We start from the raw sequence: 20,218 nt of genomic DNA on the forward strand, positions 1-20,218 counted from the left end.
GGTGGACTCCTAACCACTGGGTCACTAGGGAAGCCCTGGGCTCTGGTTTTTTAAAAACCTTCTTGGCTTAGCGTAGGTGAAGGTGTTAATGGCATGGGAAATAACAGTAACGGTCCTCTCTACTCCTAAGCAAATGAATATATTCCCCCAGGATGGAGGAAACCTAAAGAGTTCCCATTCACAGTCTGCCTTAGCTCTTTGTTAGCCTAAGAGCTAACATTTACCAAATGTGCAAGGTTGTCCTGCTAAACATTTTACATGCATTCTCTCATTTAATTCTCATAAAACCCTTGAATATTTTATATATTTAAGCCCCCCCCCCAACAATCCAATGAGAGAGACAATAAGAGCCCCATTTCATTGTGAGAAAACTGAAGCTTAGAGAATTTATTTGCCCGAAATCACACAGGGAGGAAGTCATCTCTCACAACCATCTGTGTCAGTCTTCTAAGAAGCTAACAGTGCAAAGAGTTGATTTGGGGAAAACGCCTATGAAATTAAAAAATGGGGAGGAAGCAGGATAAGATAAGCAAAGCCCTTTGGACCATGATTTGAACCTGAAGCTTGTCAAAGAAAAGTGGGGAGAAAACAGGATGGAACAAGGAGTGACTCAGAACATAATGCAGGTCTGACAAAGTTTTGACCCACTCAGTGGGAGGCTCCGGAGCAAAGATTGCCAATTAGAGGGGATTCAGGTTGGGTACCAAGAGTTCAAGCCCTAGTCAAACAACCATGTTCAATTATTGTCTAAGGGGCTGTTCAGCAAGAGTGTGGCCTCAGCTCGAAAACCAAGGCTGCAGCTGGAAGCGGTCAAGTCAGTCATTCTCCCAGCAGCTGGATGGACGGAAGTTCTTTCTTGATGAGCGATCCAAGTGGTTCATGTTCCTGCCTGCCAGAGCCCACCCCCGTGGACCATGCAGACCCCCTTCTTTCACATCTGGGCAACGGCCCCTCCAGCGTCCTGGTACACCTTTATTCTTGTAGAGAAACTTAGAAGGGGATGTTAGTGCGATAAACTATAGTCCTCAGCCCTGCAGTTGGTCTTGGGGCCACAGCTGGTTCTCAGGCTCTCCCCTCTTCATCATCCATTCTAATTTTCCTTGCCACCTGCCATCATCTCCATTTGTCTCAGTGTCTTCTCTGGTGGTGGAACATAACCCTCATTTCTGAGGGGTCTGACCCACTGGTAAATCATCCCTTTCTCAGGCTGAGGGTGCTCTACTGTGCATATACATTCTTAGTCGGGCAAAGGAGTACCATAAAGCACCCAAGTGGGTCACCTGAGCTCCATACATATTCTTCCTTGCCCCTATTTTGTTGCAACAAACAGGTCTTCTCCTCCTCCTACTGATCAGAGCCATTTTTTGATTTTTTAAAATTTTGACTGCACTGGGTCTTCACTGCTGCTCGTGGGCTTTCTCTAGGTTGGGCAAGCAGGCTAGTTTCTAGTTGTGGTGCTTGGGCTTCTCATTGTGCTGGCTTCTCTTGGGGTGCTGCATGGGCTTAGCTGCCCCACGGCATCTGGAAACTTCCTGGACCAGGGGTCAAACCCATGTCCTTCCTCTGCATTGGCAAGTGGATTCTTAACCACTGGACCACCAGCAAAGTCCCAGATGAAGCTCTTGTTGGTTCCCCATTCATGACTTTTTGTTAGGGTGGCTGATCTCAGCCTCCTGCTTCTCCAGTCTTGCTTTCTTTTGATTGTATATAGTAATATTCACTTTAGCTATCCATCTATTTTGCCCCATGAGATGTCATAATTTTTGGGGGGGGAGGGTAGGGGTATCTGAGTGGGCTGGAGGAGCATTTTCATATCCTATTCACCAAGATCTCCACAACTCTCTTTGGGTCAAAGCCCCTGGCCTGCCATTCCACTTTGCTGGTCATTATAGTAATTTTTGACCCCCTCAATCCTGGTGGTTAAGTGCTGCCCCAACCTCATTTCTTGTCAGTAAGCCAAGCGTGTGACAGTCTTGCCTCCTGGCAGCCTTTGCCGCCCCTGACTATCTCACTGATGCTGGTGTCCCTCTCTCTAGCATAATCCTGAGAGCTTTGGCAAATGCAGTGTACTCTGGGCCTATGTGTAGAACATAATCCCTTGGTGGGTCTTTCGGGCTCACTTAAAATATCTATTCCAACGTGCCCGCCTCCCTCAGCTTCTATATTCCTTCTTCTACCATCTGGCAGGGCAACGCAGACACTTTGACTTCACTGAGAGTAGACATGCCTTGAAGAGCCACCCCAGCAGAGAGTTCTCCCCTTCCCCTAGGGCCCTTGTGTGTGTGTTAGTCGCTCAGTCGTGTCCAACTCTTTGCAACCCCATGAACTGAAGTTCACCAGGCCCCTCTGTCCATGGAATTCTCCCGGCAAGAATATTGGAGTGGGTTGCCATTCATTCCCTTCTCCAGGGGGTCTTCACATCCCAGGGATCAAACCTAGGTCTCCCGTACTGCAAGCACATTCTTTACTGTCGGAGCCACCAGGAAAGCCCCCTTGTCAGGGGTGTAAATCCCATACGCTGGGAGAGTAGGCATATAGGATTTCAAGAAATTTTTTTCTCTATCCTGTCCCAGGAATACTCTGGCTCCTACTGGAACATGCTGGCTTTTTCTTGCAGCTCCATTGCAAGAGAGCTCCTTTTCCCTCTTCTCAGATCCAGCAGAACTATGCTGAACTGAACACAGTTGTGGACTTTGCAGCCAGGAGAGGAGGTGAGGCAGATGCTGAACAAGATCCTTCTTTTCTTGTGAGGCTGAGGCTTCTACAGTATCTTTTTACCCCCAGGAGTGCTCAGTCTATGTGGAGAGGGGAGCCCCTCTGTCATCTCTGAGTGTTCAGAGAGGTCGAGGCAGTCAGAATAGTCAGGGGGGTGCACCAGATCCTCTCATCCCACTAGTCAGGGTCCCAGGGGTCATATCCCAGGGTCCTGGCCGGGACATAACAGAGTCAGCTGAGCATTCAGTCATGTTCAAGGCTTTTCAACTAGGGAATTCCCTGACAGTTCGTTGTTTAGGACTGAGGTTCAGTCCGTGGTCAGGGAACTAAGATCCTGCAAGTTGCATAGTGCAGACAGAAAAAAAAGAAAGAAAACCTCTTCATCTCAGGAAGAGGAAACAACAAATTCAAAGGCCCTGAGGAGGCATTTGCTTGCAGAGCAATGAGGCCAGTGCTGGGAGTGTGGTGAGCAAGGAGGTCGTCAGAAAAGCAGCTTTGTGGTTCTCCATCATGTGCGATGAGAATCTGTTGGAGAGTTTTAAGAAAAGGAATGACATGGGCTGACATAGGTCCAAAGAATTAATTTGGAGACTTCCCTGGTGGTCCAGTGGCTACAACTCTGCACTACCAAGGCAAGGGGCCCGGGGTTCCATCCCTGGTCGGCAAACTACATCCCACGTGCCGTACAACTAACAATGTCCATGCTCAGCAAAGATTGAAGATCCCACGTGCTGGGCTGCAACTAAGACCTGGTGCAGCCAAATAAATAAATAAAACTAAATAGTTTAATATATCGTTATTAAAAAATAATTAATTGGGTTGTTGAACGGAGAGGGCAAAGGAAGAAGGAGGTAATCCTCTTAGGAGACTGCAGTAATCCAGATTAGATGCTGGTGACTGAGAGAGAGGAGGGGAAATGGAGACTTGGACAGACATGGGGTGTATTTTGAAAGTAAAGCAGACAGGATTTGCTCATGAATTAGACGTGGGGAGGGAAAAAGAGACAAGTCGAGGATGACTCTAATGTTTATACCTGAGCAACTGGAATTTTGGAATAAGATTGCAGTTCATTTTTATTAAGTCCAAGATGCTTGAGTTATCTAAGGTTTGCCACCAAAGGTGTTCAGGATAGAGACCTAGGAGAGAGATAAACAAGTCATCAGTGCATGGATGGTAATTAAAGCTGTGAAACTGAATGAAACCTGAGTATAAACGGAGAAGATTTATGAGGGCTGAGTCGTGGACACTCCCGTGTTCAGAGCTCAGGGACATGAGAAGCAACCAGTAATGAAAACTGAGGAGGAATGGCTATTGTGGCAGCTGCTTTTGTGCATAGGGAAAAAATGCTTTAAGAAAGATCAGTTGTGATCAGTTAAAGTGACCAGTTGTGTTAAAGGTACAAAACGTGCTGTTTGCACATTTTGGAAATGAGGGCAGGAAATTTATGACTGGATTGAGCAATGTGGAGCTGTTAGCACTTAACTGCTACTTACATACTATCAACTGACCTTTGTTTATTTTCCATCTCCTCCCATTTAGATGTAACCTCTGCAACATTTTGTTTTGTTCACGACTACATTCCTAGTTGCCTAATAGTGCCCAGTATATGGTAAGTGCTCAACAAATATTTCTCAATAAGTATTTCCTGAATGGAAATTTGTGAAAAACAAGAAAACTTGCATTTTATTTCTCTATTCCTCTTTGTACAAAAATAGCTTGCATTTAAATTTCAGTAGAGGAAGTAACAGTGTAGCATTAGATTTTGAATTATGTTGAAAATTTGGCAAAGAATTTGATCTCACTAAGCTTTTGTTTGCTTATTCATAAAAGTAGGCAGATGATCATATGTTTGAGAATGTACCCCAAACCATGTCCACTACGTAGTGAGGACTGTTAATGCTTTGTAAATCTGAAGGGGTCACATGGACCAGAACACAGCGACGTGCAAATTTATTTTAGATACATAACTCATTTGACATGGGAAGTTTCATTTATTTGAGGAACCCCCAAAACAGGAAATGTTGCTGGCAGGTTGCATTTCCAACAAAAAGCATTGGCATGTGTCTCAGGGTGGAATAGGGTTTCCCAGGTGGCTCAGTGAGTGAAGAATCTGCCTGCAATACGGGATACTCAGGAGGCATGGGTTCAGTCCTTGGGTTGGGAAGACCCCCTGGAGGAGGGCATGGCAACCCCTTCTAACAATCTTGCCTGGGAAATCCCATGGACAGAGGAACCTGGCAGGCTATGGTCCATAGGGTTGCAAAGAGTCGGACATGATTGAAGCACCTGAGCACACAGACACAGGATGGAATAAGGGTCATAATACACTAAGATTAGTCTTTTTTTTTTTTTTTAATATAGCTCCTTTTATCCTTTTACTTTCGAATTTATCATGTCCTTACATTTTAAATTTTCCACTCACCTTCAACTATTTACCTAGCACTTACATTATATTTGGGCTTCCTTGGTGGCTTAGACAGTAAAGAATCTGCCTTCAATGCGGGAGACACGTGTTCAATCCCTGGGTCGGGAAGATCCCCTGGAGGGAATGGCAACCCACTCCAGTATTCCTGCCTGGAGAATTCCATGGACAGAGGAGCCTGTCAGGCTACAGTCCATGGGATCGCAAAGAGTCGGACACACTGGTGGGCTCAGTAGTTGCAGCTCGTGGGCTCTAGAGCACAGGTTTCAGCAGCTGTGGGGCACAGGCTTAGTGGCCCTGCGGCATGTGGAATCCTCCCTGGCCAGGGAGTGAACCCGTGTCCCCTGCATTGCAATCTGCATTGCAAGGTGGATTGTTAACCACTGAATGGCTAGGGAAGCCCTGAGATGAGTCTTATTCTTATGGTTAACATTAAAATGTAATAGCTTTGAGGCCTTTTTTTTGTCTTACTGTAGATTCTATGGTTAAGTACCATTACATTATAGACCCAAGATGGGTAGGTGTTGGTGAGGCCGCTCCCTCTTCACCTACTTTTCCCTAGATTGATCTGATCTGAATCTTACAGAAGGCACAGCATCGGCTAGAGCAGATGCCAAAGCTTGGAAAAACTGCAAATTCATGGTGATCCAAGCATTCACCCTAAAAGGTTAACTAGGAAGCTCTTAAAGGATCTTGTAGGTTTAAAGTAGGTAAAGATTATATTTTAAACAAGATTGGCCTTTAGCAGGGGAAAAAATGTGCTGAGTGAGGAGGTGGGATAACCAGTCGCCGTGGAATTATTCTGGCTTATTGCTCAAGCGACCTGGGCTAGAAGCCAACTATGGAGGGTTAATATTTGTTTTCCTTTGTTGTTCTGGATTGGGCAACAGCACAGACTCCTGCCATTTTGCGCTTCTTTCCATGTTAAATAAAGTCAACAGGTGATAACCTGAAGTACCTTTGGGCCCAGAATATTTGGCCGTCACCTTAGTAGATGCCCAGAATGGTATTGGTACTGATGTATTGATATTTGACATCTTGGGGTGGTGATGACCGAAGTTCTGGTGCTTTGAAAATCAGTGCTCATGGGCGGGTACTAGACTTCACAAGGTGCTGATAACTGAAAAATTTTGGCTGCACCAGGTCTTCAGTGTAGTGCTCAGGCTTAGTTGCCCCATGGCATGTGGGCTCTTGGTTTCCTGACCAGGCATCAAACCCACCTCCCCTGCGTTGGAAGATGGATTTTTTTTTTTTTTTAAACCACTGGACCACCAGGAAAGTCCCAGAGAATGCTATGTTTAATCCTTGAAACCATATCGTTATCAAGACTTTTGACTACTCTGAACTGAACTGAAGAATAAATGCTTTGTTTCAACAACTTAGAAGGCAGTGTCTGATGAGGTTTAAAAGAACAGATAACAACTCCTCTGTTAGTGTGAAATCAGTGCAGTAATTTCAGATCTAGTGTTGGTCAACGGCACATTTAAGTTACATAGCTCATTGATCACTTATAACGTCACATATGTTTTAAAGAGGACATTTCAAGTCAGAAGTGCTAAATGAAAGAAAAGCAAGGGAAAAAAAAAGATTGTCAAAAAGAATTTTAACTCACACTTGTTTTGCTGAGAACAATTTTCATTCACAATTCATTAGATGATTTTTATGTAACATATATAAAAACTCCAGAACAAAAAAGTATTATTTTGTATTTCACATGCATCAGTTCTCTCATTTTAGATGAGAAACATTTAAAAATAGTTTCCATTTCAATTTTTGTTTAGGTCTAGTTCTTTAGGCTGGCTCAACATCCTGTGGTTACCGCATCAAGACAATGAAATACTTCAAAACAAACTTTCTTTTATAAAACAGATTCCTAGAAAAAGAACTCATGCTATTTTCTTTCGTTGGGTCACTTCAAATATTCATTATTGAAAATTTTCCATTACTTTTAATGGTTACAAATCTATTACTTTAAAATAAAATTTTCTAGGAAAAAACCCCACAATTGTTCTATAAATACTATTTTTAAAAAGACCTTGAGTTGAAAACTTCTTTGGAAATCTGTGAGAACTGAAAAAAACATGTGGCATGAAAATGTCAGGCTTCAGAAAAGACTGGCTTTGGCGAAGAGATAGTGTGCTGAATGCAGACATATGCATTCTTTGTAAGAATAATTTATAATAGAATCTACTGTTATCTGTACAAATCGTAACTGAGTGGAGACTTGCACAGCTGTCCAATGAAGTTTTGTGAAAAGGTTCATTCATTTTAAGAAAAGAAGTAAAATTACTAAACAGAAAAACAAATATTTAGGGGAAAAAAATGGTTAAGTCCATTAATGATTTGGATTCAAAAGAAGTGAAAAGCAAAGGAGAAAAGGAAGGATATGCCCATTTGAATGCAGAGTTCCAAAGAATAGCAAGGAGAGATAAAGGCTTCCTCAGCGATCAATGCAAAGAAATAGAGGAAAACGATAGAATAGGAAAGACTAGAGATCTCTTCAAGAAAATTAGAGATGCCAAGGGAACATTTCATGCAAAGATGGGCTCAATAAAGGACAGAAATGGTATGGACCTAACAGAAGCAGAAGATATTAAGAAGAGGTGGCAAGCACACAGAACTGTACAAAAAAGATCTTCATGACCCAGATAATCACAATGGTGTGATCACTCACCTAGAGCCAGACATCCTGGAATGTGAAGTCAAGTGGGCCTTAGGAAGCATCACTACGAACAAAGCTAGTGGAGGTGATGGAATTCCAGTTGAGCTATTTCAAATCCTGAAAGATGATGCTGTGAAAGTGCTGCACTCAATATGCCAGCAAATTTGGAAAACTCAGCAGTGGACACAGGACTGGAAAAGGTCAGTTTGCACTCCAATCCCAAAGAAAGGCAATGCCAAAGAATGCTCAAACTACTGCACAATTGCACTCATCTCACACGCTAGTAAAGTAATGCTCAAAATTCTCCAAGCCAGGCTTCAGCAATACGTGAATTGTGAACTTTCAGATGTTCAAGCTGGTTTTAGAAAAGGCAGAGGAACCAGAGATCAAATTGCCAGCATCTGCTGGATCATCGAAAAAGCAAGAGAGTTCCAGAAAAACATCTATTTCTGCTTTATTGACTATGCCAAAGCCTTTGACTGTGTGGATCACAAGAAACTGTGGAAAATTCTGAAAGAGATGGGAATACCAGACCACCTGACCTGCCTATTGAGAAACCTGTATGCAGCTAAGGAAGCAACAATTAGAACTGGACATAGAACAACAGACTGGTTCCAAACTGGGAAAGGAGTACATCAAGGCTGTATATTGTCACCCTGATTATTTAACTTGTATGCAGAGTATATCATGTGCAATGCTGGGCTGGAGGAAGCACAAGCTGGAATCAAGACTGCCAGGAGAAATATCTATAACCTCAGATATGCAGATGACACCACCCTTATGGCAGAAAGTGAGAAGAACTAAAAAGCCTCTTGATGAAAGTGAAAGAGAAGAGTGAAAAAGTTGGCTTAAAGCTCAACATTCAGAAAACTAAGATCATGGCATCTGGTCCCATCACTTCATGGGAAATAGATGGGGAAACAGTGGACACAGTGGCTGACTTTATTTTTCTGGAAAATCTGCAAAATCACTGCAGATGGTGACTGCAGCCATGAAATTAAGAGACGCTTACTCCTTGGAAGGAAAGTTATGACCAACCTAGACAGCATATTGAAAAGCAGAGACATTACTTTGCCAACAAAGGTCCATCTAGTCAAGGCTATGGTTTTTCCAGTGGTCATGTATGGATGTGAGAGTTGGACTGTGAAGAAAGCTGAGCACCGAAGAACTGATGCTTTTGAACTGTGGTGTTGGAGAAGACTCTTCAGAGTCCCTTGGACTGCAAGGAGATCCAACCAGTCTATCCTAAAGGAGATCAGTCCTGGGTGTTCATTGGAAGGACTGATGTTGAAGCTGAAACTCCAATATTTTGGCCACTTGATGTGAAGAGCTGACTCATTTGAAAAGGCCCTCATGTTGGGAAAGATTAAAGGCAGGAGGAGAAGGGGATGACAGAGGATGAGATGGTTGGATGGCATCACCAGCTCAATGGACATGGGTTTGGGTAAACTCCTGGAGTTGGTGATGGACTGGGAGGCCTGGTGTGCTGTGGTTCATGGGGTTGCAAAGAGTGTGAACTGAACTGAACTAACTGAATTCATCCAAGGAAGTTGTTATTTGCACTTATGAAATTGGGCCAAAATATTGATAGTTTTCATTTTCTCTTGTTGGACAATCTTATTTAGAATCATGGATGACTAAAGTAAAACAGAATCTTAGACATTATCTGGGTCCAGGGTTCTCAACTCTCACTGTGCATCGGAATTAGCTGAGAAGGAATTCCCTGGTGGTCCAGTGGTTAGGACAGTGTGTTTACATCGCATTAGGACAGTGTGTTTCCATCGCCTGAGACCCTGATTCAGTCCCTGATCTGGGAACTAAGATCTCACAAGCCACAGGGCAGCCAAAAGAGAAAAAAATTGCCTAAGGAGTTTAAAAAAATACCTAGTCCCACCCATCTAACTCAACCGGTCTGACGTGGGGCACAGCATCAATATGAGTGCATCTGTGTGTGTGTTAAATTGTACAAAATATGAAATTCACCATTTTAACAATTTTTAAGAGTACAGTTCAGCGTCATTAGGATATTCACATTGTTATGCAACTAACACCACCATCCACCACCAGAACTTTTTCATCTTTGCAGACAGAAATTCTGTACCCATTAATAAATAACTCCCGGTTCCCTCTTCCTCCCAGTTCCTGGTAATCACCATCCTACTTGCAGTCTTTATGAATTTGACTATGATAGGTATCTCACACAGGTGGAATCATGCAAGATTTGTCCTTTTGTATCTGGCTTAGTTCACTTAGCATCATGTCTTCAAGGTTCATCCCCATAGTAGCAGGTACCAGAAGGCATTCCTTTGCAAGCTGGTACCATCAGTAGCTTTAAAAACTCCCCAGGTGATTCTGATGATGTGCCACCAGAGCTGAGACCCACTCAATTTCATCCAACTCCTTTCTTCTTTGAGGCTTTCCCGGGTGGTGCAGTGGTAAAGAATCCACCTGCCAATGCCAGACTCAAGAAACTCAAGAGATGAGGGTTCGATGCCTGGGTCAGGAAGATCCCCTGGAATTGGACATGGCAACCCACTCCAGTATTTTTGCCTAGAAAATTCCATGGACAGAGGAGCCTGTGGGCTGCAGTCCATGGGGTTGCAAAGAGTCAGACACAACTGAGCACACACATCCTTTCTTATGCAGATGAGAAAACTGAGGTTCAGAGAGAGGAAGTGACCTTCACTTATCATCCTCTCATTCAGCACCTACTTACCGCTCATTTACCATGTTCCGAGTAAGTTGGGACTCAGATCTTCCGATCTGAACTCTGAAGCTTCACAGGTTGCCCTATACGCCGCTTTCCTTGTGTTTGAAAAACTTCAAACTTCAATAGCAGTAAAATAGTACTTTAGACTCTGGGGCTATTTTGGGAACCAATTTTTAATATGTTTTTATTTAGAGTTCTATTTAGAATCATTTTACTTTCTCTAATTATAATCAAAGTTGAATATAGTAATCACGAATCAAGCCAAACTATTAATTTAGTTGAGAATAGCTGATTTACAGTAACTTTAAGTTTATCCTCTAAACCAAGAGCTACCTGGTAAATAAAGAAATAAAAGGAAAGCCTTAAGATGCTATTTCTCTAAAAGATGGGTGGGAAAACTCCAGCCTTCAATTTGATTTCATCTGGCCATAGGAAAAATCCAAAGAATTTATGCCTAAGGCCATGAAATTATAACCTTACTTTAAAGTATATAATAGCGATGCCCTTAAAATGTATTTTTGTGTAATGAAAATAATTCATGAAAGTCCAAAAAAGATGACTTAAATGCAGACAAAAGGAACGTTACATATTACTTTAAAGATAAAATGATGAGTTCATTTTACTTATGTAAGTTTTTTATTGTGGTAAAATATGCTTGACATGAAGGTTACCATTTTATCTGTTTTTAAGTGTTCAATTCAGTGGCAATAAGGGACTTCCCTGATGGTCCAATGGTTAAGCCTCTGTACTCAGCGCAGGGGGCATGGGTGTAATCCTTGGCTGGGGAACTAAGATCCCACATGCTGCACACTGTGGCCTAAAAAAAAAATTCATTCGCAAAAAGTACATTCACAGTGTTGTATAACCATCACCAGTATCTATTTTCAGAACTTTTCATCACCCTAAATAGAAACTCTATACCCATTATACAATAACTCCCCATTCTCCTCTCCTCCAGTCACTTGTAACATCTTTTATATTTTCTGTCTCTATGAATTTATTCTAGGTATCTCTTATACATGGAACCATATAATATTTTTCCTTTGTGTCTGTTTTCCACTTAACATAATGCCCTCAAAATTCACCCATCTTGTAGCTTGTCTCAGAATTTCATTCCTTTTTAAGGTCGAATAATATTCCATTGCTTGTATATACATTTTGTTTGTCCATTTACTTGTCAATAGACATTTGGCTTGTTTCTACTTTTTGGCTATTGTGAATAACGCTGCTGTGAATGTGGGTATACAAATATCTGTTCGAGTCTCTGCTTTCAATTCTTTTGGGTTTGTACCTACAAGTGAAATTTCTGGATCATATGGTAATTCTATGTTTAAGTTTTTGAGGCACTGCCTTACTATTTTCCACAGTAACTGCAACATTTTACATTCCCACCAGCAATGCACCAGGGGTAAAGTTTCTCAAATCCTCTCCAACTTAAGTAAAATTTTAATCTTTATTTACATAACCCTCGGTATTAAGAAGTTTTCTAATCCCCTCGTCTTTAAATAATTATTCTGCATTTCTAGGTGGCATGGTTGTTTTTCAGTCTGATATAAATGTTCAAATTCTTATTATTCTATTCGACATATCTACCTTCTTTGATTATAAAAGCAATATTTACTCATTGAAAACCTACAGTTCATATAATCCATGTTTCTCCAGGTTTCACCAAGCTTAGAGTACTGATGTGGTCACATTAACAATAGTACCTGAAATTTTACTGCCTCTTGCTCCCAGGCAGATCTTCCTTCCTCCTGTTCTGCCCTGCCTGCGGTCGGTCCTGAAAGTCCTCAGGAAACCTCTGGATGAACTACGGGGGTCTCGGCGTGGGGTGGGGGTCGGTGGTGGAAGTGTTATAGTCACTGATGTAATTCCTGGGGAAGCCACTGGAGGGCAGCAGCTCCCTCCCACTCTTTACCCTCGCTCTGGAGATGACACTGCCTCGAGGCCAATTCCTTTTTTGAAGCCTCAGCTCTAAGATCCTGGCATCCGGTCCCATCACTTCATGGCAAATAGATGGGGAAACAGTAGAAACAGTGGCTGACTTTATTTTCGGGGGCTCCAAAATCACTGCAGATGGTGACTGCAGCCATGAAATTAAAAGACGTTTGCTCCTTGGCAGAAAAGCTATGACCAAACTAGACAGCATATTAAAAAGCAGAGACATCACTTTGCCAAACAAAGACCCATCTAGTCAAAGCTATGGTTTTTCCAGTAGTCATGTATGGATGTGAGAGTTGGACCCTAAAGAAAGCTGAGCACCAAAGAATTGAAGCTTTTGAACTGTGGTGTTGGAGAAGATTCTTCAGAGTCCCTTGGACTGCAAGGGGATTCAATCAGTCCATCCTAAAGGAGATCAGTCCTGGGTGTTCACTGGAAGGACTGATGCTGAAGCTGAAACTCCATTACTTTGGTTACCTGATGTGAAGAGCTGACTCATTGGAAAAGACCCTGATGCTGGGAAAGATTGAAGGTGGGAGGAGAAAGGGACGACAGAGGATGACATAGTTGGATGGCATCAATGGCTCAATGGACATGAGTTTGAGTAAACTTCGGGAGGTGGTGATGGACAGGGAGGCCTGGCGTGCTGCAGTCCATGGGGTCACAAAGAGTTGGACGCACTGAGCGACTGAACTGAGCTGAACTGAACTCTCAAAGCGCTGCATGGCAATTACTGTACAGAAATGGGTGTGTCTGTCATATAGTTTCTGATCACACTTTGTCCCTTTGGTTTCTAGAGCCCTATGAGGAACCTCAAGCACAAGTCTGAATCCAAAATTAACAATTGATGGAGAAAGTGAAGAAAAAAAAGCTCTAACAACTGATAGCTGGACACTGATAGCTGGCCGTAGTGTTCCCTCATTGAAAATGAACAATTTTATAAGAGTTTACAGTTATCAGACAGTCATTCTGATGGTGGAACAAGGCATTAACTAGACCATGCCATAATTGTATCGAAACACAGCTAGAAATCAAGGCATCCAAGCACCACAGAAATGTCCAAACACCTCCCTTTTCTAGTTGCATGAGTGACTATACCTTCCTACGTAAAAATTAAAATCCCCAATCATTGAATTGCCCCTTCCTCAGGACAGACCTCAATCTAAAACAAGCCTTTGCCTCCCCATCAGTCAAGCAGCCCAAGTCCAGATGCTAACGAGGCCCTCCTAACTCGTTCTTAACCTTGACCCTCCCAGGTCCTGGAGTGTGCATCCCTCCTCTCTGCAGGATTATAAACCTAACTGTTATCTGACAACAGTTGTATTGTTGTAGCCACACGTTCCGGGTAACAAACTCACTCAGAAGGACAATGCAGATAGTGGAGTGCAGTTTATGACACCGCTGGGCCCAAGGCAGAGTCTCCTCTTAGCCAAGGACCCTGACTAGCATTTGTGAAAATCTTTTATGCCCCATGTGCATGTGTCTGAGCCCACCACTCCAAATTCCTTGAGACTTACATAAACCAAGGAAAATACAATCCCAGTAACCCCATCATTCACGTGCTATGTGCTCAAACAGTCAAACAATTGGCCAATAATCAATAAACCCGAGGTTACACTCCGATACAGAAAAATTTATGGCCTGTCTGGAGGAAGGGGTGATTAGTGTATGTTTTCTCTTAGGCGATGAGTAACCTAGATACAGTTTTCAAGGTTCCCCTGTCTTGAGAGGGTCTTATCCTTCTGTTGTTGTTTTCATAGGTGCTAAACACAGAGTTCAGAGTCCATTGGAAAGGTGGCCGAGCATGATCAGCATGAACAGGGCTAAGATGGAGTCCAGGCCCTATGAATTCCTTCTTCAGTATTTCTAGTGGCTTTTTTTTTTTTTTTTTTTTTTGCGTTGGGTCTTAGTTGCTGCTTGCAGGCTCTTTAGTTGCACCACGGCGGCTTCTCGTTGCGGTGGCTTCTCTTGCTGCAGACACACGGGGTTCAGTAGTTGCAGCTGGTGGGCTCTAGAGGGCGCAATTAATAGTTGTGAAACGGGCTTGGTTGCAATGCGGCATGAGGGATTTTCCAGGACCCGAGATTGAACCTGTGTACTTAGAATGGGCAGGCAGATTCTCAACCACTGAGCTACCGAGGGAAGTCCGTCCAGTGGCCTTTGACTGACAAGCTTTACCCGGAGATGTTTAAGAGATTTAGGCTGTCGTCACCACTCTGCTCCCTCACTGTCTCACCCCTCTTCCAAATTGATGCCTGCAGAATGACTGGAGTTTTAGGTGAAAAAAGTTTCGTGTATTTTCTGAAAACTTACAGTTCACATGGAATACTTTTATAATTTAAAATAAAATTATACCTCTAAAATAATAGTACCTAAGAGTGTACAAAAAGACAATCATGATGGTGAGATCACTTACCTGGAGCCAGACATCCTGGAATGTGAAGTCAAGTGGGCCTTAGAAAGCATCACTACGAACAAAGCTAGTGGAGGTGATGGAATTCCAGTTGAGCTGTTTCAAATCCTGAAAGATGATGCTGTGAAAGTGCTGCACTCAATATGCCAGCAAGTTTGGAAAACTCAGCAGTGGACACAGGACTGGAAAAGGTCAGTTTGCACTCCAATCCCAAAGAAAGGCAATGCCAAAGAATGCTCAAACTACTGCACAATTGCACTCATCTCACACACTAGTAAAGTAATGCTCAAAATTCTCCAAGCCAGGCTTCAGCAATACGTGAATCGTGAACTTCCTGATGTTCAAGCTGGTTTTAGAAAAGGCAGAGGAACCAGAGATCAAATTGCCAACATCGGCTGGATCATGGGAAAAGCAAGAGAGTTCCAGAAAAACATCTATTTCTGCTTTATTGACTATGCCAAAGTTTTTGACTGTGTGGATCACAAGAAACTGTGGAAAATTCTGAAAGAGATGGGAATACCAGACCACCTGACCTGCCTATTGAGAAACCTATATGCAGGTCAGGAAGCAACAGTTAGAACTGGACATGGAACAACAGACTGGTTCCAAATAGGAAAAGGAGTACTTCAGGGCTTTATATTGTCACCCTGCTTATTTAACTTCTATGCAGAGTACATCATGAGAAACGCTGGGCTGGAAAAAGCACAAGCTGGAATCAAGATTGCTGGGAGAAATATCAATAACCTCAGATATGCAAATGACACCACCCTTATGGCAGAAAGTGAAGAGGAACTAAAAAGCCTCTTGATGAAAGTGAAAGAGGAGAGTGAAAAAGTTGGCTTAAAGCTCAACATTCAGAAAACTAAGATCATGGCATCTGGTGCCATCACTTCATGGGAAATAGATGGGGAAACAGTGGAAACAGTGTCAGACTTTATTTTTCTGGGCTCCAAAATCACTGCAGATGGTGATTACAGCCATGAAATTAAAAGATGCTTACTCCTTGAAAGGAAAGTTATGACCAACCTAGATAGCATATTCAAAAGGAGAGACATTACTTTGCCAACAAAGGTCCGTCTAGTCAAGGCTATGGTTTTTCCAGTAGTCATGTATGGATGTGAGAGTTGGACTGTGAAGAAAGCTGAGCGCCGATGCTTTTGAACTGTGGTGTTGGAGAAGACTCTTGAGAGTCCCTTGGACTGCAAGGAGATCCAACCAGTCCATTCTAAAGGAGATCAGCCCTGGGTGTTCTTTGGAAGGAATGATGCTAAAGCTGAAACTCCAGTACTTTGGCCATCTCATGCGAAGAGTTGACTCATTGGAAAAGACTCTGATGCTGGGAGGGATTGGGGGCAGGAGGAGAAGGGGACCACAGAGGATGACATGGCTGGATGGCATCACCGACTCAATGGATGTGAGTTTGAGTGAACTCCGGGAGTTGGTGATGGACAGGGAGGCCTGGCGTGCTGTGGTTCATGGGGTCGCAAAGAGTCGGACACCACTGAACGACCGAACTGAAGAGTGTATATACTCTTCTGCCCACTATACCACTGATAAAAAAGCTTTGAACATCCCTATGATTTTCTCCTTGCTTTACACATCAAAATCATGACTATGCCCTTTCTCTCTCTCTTTTTTTAATTGGAGTATAATTGCTTTACAATGTTGTATTAGTCTTTGCTGTACAATGAAGTGAAGCTGCTGTATGCATACATATGGCCCCTTCCTCTCGGACCTCCCTCCCATCCCACCCCTCTAGGTCATCACAAAGCAAAGAGTTGAGCTTCCTGTGCTTTAGAGCAGGCTTCCACTAACTATCTATGTGTAAAATAGATAGTTTGTGTGTGTGCATGCCAAGTCACTTCGGTCGTGTCCAACTCTGTGGACTGTAGCCCGCCAGGCTCCTCTGTCCATGAGATTCTCCAGGCAGGAATACTGGAGTGGGTTGCTCTTCCAGGGGATCTTCCTGACCCAGGGGATCTAATCTGCTGTCTCTTATGTCTCCTGCAGTGGCAGGTGGATTCTTTACCACTAGTGCCACTTGGGAAGCTCTGTAGTGTACATGAAAGTGAAAGTCGCTCAGCTGTGTCCGACTCTTTGTGACCCTGTGAACTGTTCAGTCCATGGAATTCTCCAGGCCAGAATACTGGAGTGGGAAGCCCATTTGATTCCCAACCCAGGGTTTGAACCCAGGTCTCCTGCATTGCAGGCAGATTCTTTACCATTTTTGAACCACAAGGGAAGCCCAAGAATACTCAAGTGGGTAGCCTATCCCTTCTACCAGAGGATCTTCCTGACCCAGGAATCAAACCGACCCAGGAATCAAACCAGGTTCTCCTGCATTGCAGGTGGATTTTTTCCCTGCAAAGCTAGCATACATCAATCCTAATCTTCCGATTCGTCCCACCCTCCTCTTCCCTCTGCTTTTTGTTGGTTTTTCTTCATTGCTCTTCTTTTTCACTTTTTACTCTCTAAGAGCTTCTTTTCTTAGCTTATACATATATATTCACTTTTATACCATTCTTCCCTCTGTGAGTTCTACAGTAGGGCCTGCAGGCTAGCCAGTGAGTAGTAGCTTCTGGCAGAAGCGGGACCATCTCTTTCTGCCCAGCTTGGGAAAAATCACTACTTGATCGTGGCTCTCCTTCCTATTGACCCTGAGTGGGGATTTAAAATGCTGTTCAATGCACTCCTGGTCACTACAGCTGTCACACTGGGGCTGACCTTCTAGATGAAAATGGTTTGTCATCTCCCGACACAGATAACAATCTTGACAATTAAACTCCCCCTCTTCATAATTTGTGATCTCGTCGCCGTCACCTAGGGACTTCCCAAGTGTCATTAGTGGTAAAGAACCTGCCTTCCAGTGCAGATGACATTAGAGATGTGAGTTTGATCCCTGGGTCGGGAAGATGCCTTGGAGGAGGGCGTGTCAACCCACTCCAGGATTCTTGCCTGGAAAATCCCATGGACAGAGGAGCCTGGTGGGCTACACTCCACAGAGTAACAAAGAGTAGGACACGGCTGAAGCGACTTAGCACACACACACACCGTCACCTAGACTAAGATAATACTCTTGAACAGTCTTTAAAGAAAATTATATTGGAAGAGTGATATTTAAGCTACTTAGATTAGAAGAAAAAATGCTCATTTTTCTTGCTCTCTAAATTACTCATTGATATGAGGAACATATAAGAAATGCTGTTATTTATTTATTTTTTAAAAATTAATTAATTTTTTTACTTTACAATATTGTATTGGTTTTGCCATACATTGACATGAATCTGCCATGGGGGTACATGTGTTCCCCATCCTGAACCCCCCTCCCACTTCCCTCCCCATCCCATCCCTCTGGGTCATCCCACGGCACCAGCCCTGAGCATCCTGTATGATGCATCAAACCTGGACTGGTGATTCGTTTCACATATGATGATTTACGTGTTTCAATGCCATTCTCCCAAATCATCCCGCCCTCGCCCTCTCCCACAGAGTCCAAAAGACTTTCTATACATCTGTGTCTGTTTTGCTGTCTCGCATACAGGGTTATCATTACCATCTTTCTAAATTCCATATATATGCATTAGTATACTGTATTGATGTTTTTCTTTCTGGCTTACTTCACTCTGTATAATAGGCTCCAGTTTCATCCACCTCATTAGAACTGATTCAAAAGTATTCTTTTTAATGGCTGAGTAATACTCCATTGTGTATATGTACCACAGCTTTCTTATCCAGTCGTCTGCTGATGGACATCTAGGTTGCTTCCATGTCCTGGCTATTATAAAGAGTGCTGTGATGAACATTGGCGTACATGTGTCTCTTTCAATTCTGGTTTCCTCGGTGTGTATGCCCAGCAGTGGGATTGCTGGGTCATAAGGCAGTTCTATTTCCAGTTTTTTAAGGACTCTCCACACTGTTCTCCATAGTGGCTGTACTAGTTTGAGAAATGCTATTATTTATTAATAATTAGAAATAGGTCTATCTTATCTGATATGACAACTTTATGTAATAAACTATTATGTAATAATGCATATTTATTATGTAATAAACTTTATGTAACAAAGTATTTTCCTTTAGTAAATCTTTTACTTCCTAAATCTTTACTAAATAAATTTTTTACTTATTGAGTACCCCAATTCATTCATCTCAATCAAGGAGATTTTTTAGAGTTCCTGCAACTGCATTTAACATTTCAGAGTCATGCATATCCTTTTTTGTGTTTTTCTAAATAAATCCAAATTGAAGCTTTTATGACTTGTCAGAACTTTGTCCTGAGAAATACATGTCCCAGAACAGCCCAAAGGAACACAGAGGAGCCGTTTTCATTTTTAGTATAGAACTTCATACAATATGACCATCAGAGACAGTTGTACTCTTTATATTTTCACGTTCCTACTGGCATTGTTAATTTTTTATCACTGAAAAACTTACCAATTCTCAGTGTGGGGACCCAGATGAAAATCTTCACAAGTTCAGAGAAAGCAAAATTATTATAAATAAAAGACTGCAGACACAAATGGAAAAATATTAAGATCAGTGTTACCAGTGTATTGTTGCATTCCTGAGGCATATTTTTATTTTGATCCAAAGGCCTAATAGTTTTTGAGAGGTGGAGGAAGGTGGGGGAAAAAACCCAGCTTTGCCTTTTATTTAGTCGTTAAATAACATATCTGTTAGCACTTAATTTCATATATAATCAAAGTAAATATTTATCTTAGGCTTTCCATGTGTCATGCCCTCTCTTGAGTTTCACATGTATTGACTTGTTTACTCCTTAAACAACACCAAGATATCAATACTATTCTTATGCCTGTTTTACAAATATCCAAAGTGAGCCATAGAGAGATTAATATTAATAAATTACCAATGTTGTCCACTAATTAAGTGGTAAGGCTAATTTTAAACTTCAGAAGTCTGGGTCTCATAGTTGTAACCTCTTCTCTATTGGATACAATCCTGAGACAGTGATCGGACCCCCACCCTCCTCCCTGATCCAAGCTGGGTCACCCTAGGCCAGTTGAACACTCTTCCCGTAATTCCTGTCCTAAGTCACAGGGGAAAAGGCTGCAAATGTTTGGCGTCGGGACATCCCAGTTGCAGGGCTATCCTGACAGGCCACCCGTCCCACTAACTTTTCTTGAATTCTCATCCCCGACCCTTCAGATCTGCCCTGTTTCCAGCTTGTATCCAAGCCTGCTTTGCCACCCTGCCCATGGATTCTGTAAGCTTGTCACCTAACTTCTGGTAAATCCCCTTCTGCTCGAGTTGCCAAAGTTACTTTCTGTTTCTCACAACCAAGGAGCTCTAACAGGACACCACTGGATGCTGGGGAAGATGCCTATTTCTTTAAATGCT

This window comes from Capricornis sumatraensis, chromosome 8 (genome assembly GCF_032405125.1).
Source record: "Capricornis sumatraensis isolate serow.1 chromosome 8, serow.2, whole genome shotgun sequence".
NCBI lineage: Eukaryota > Metazoa > Chordata > Mammalia > Artiodactyla > Bovidae > Capricornis > Capricornis sumatraensis.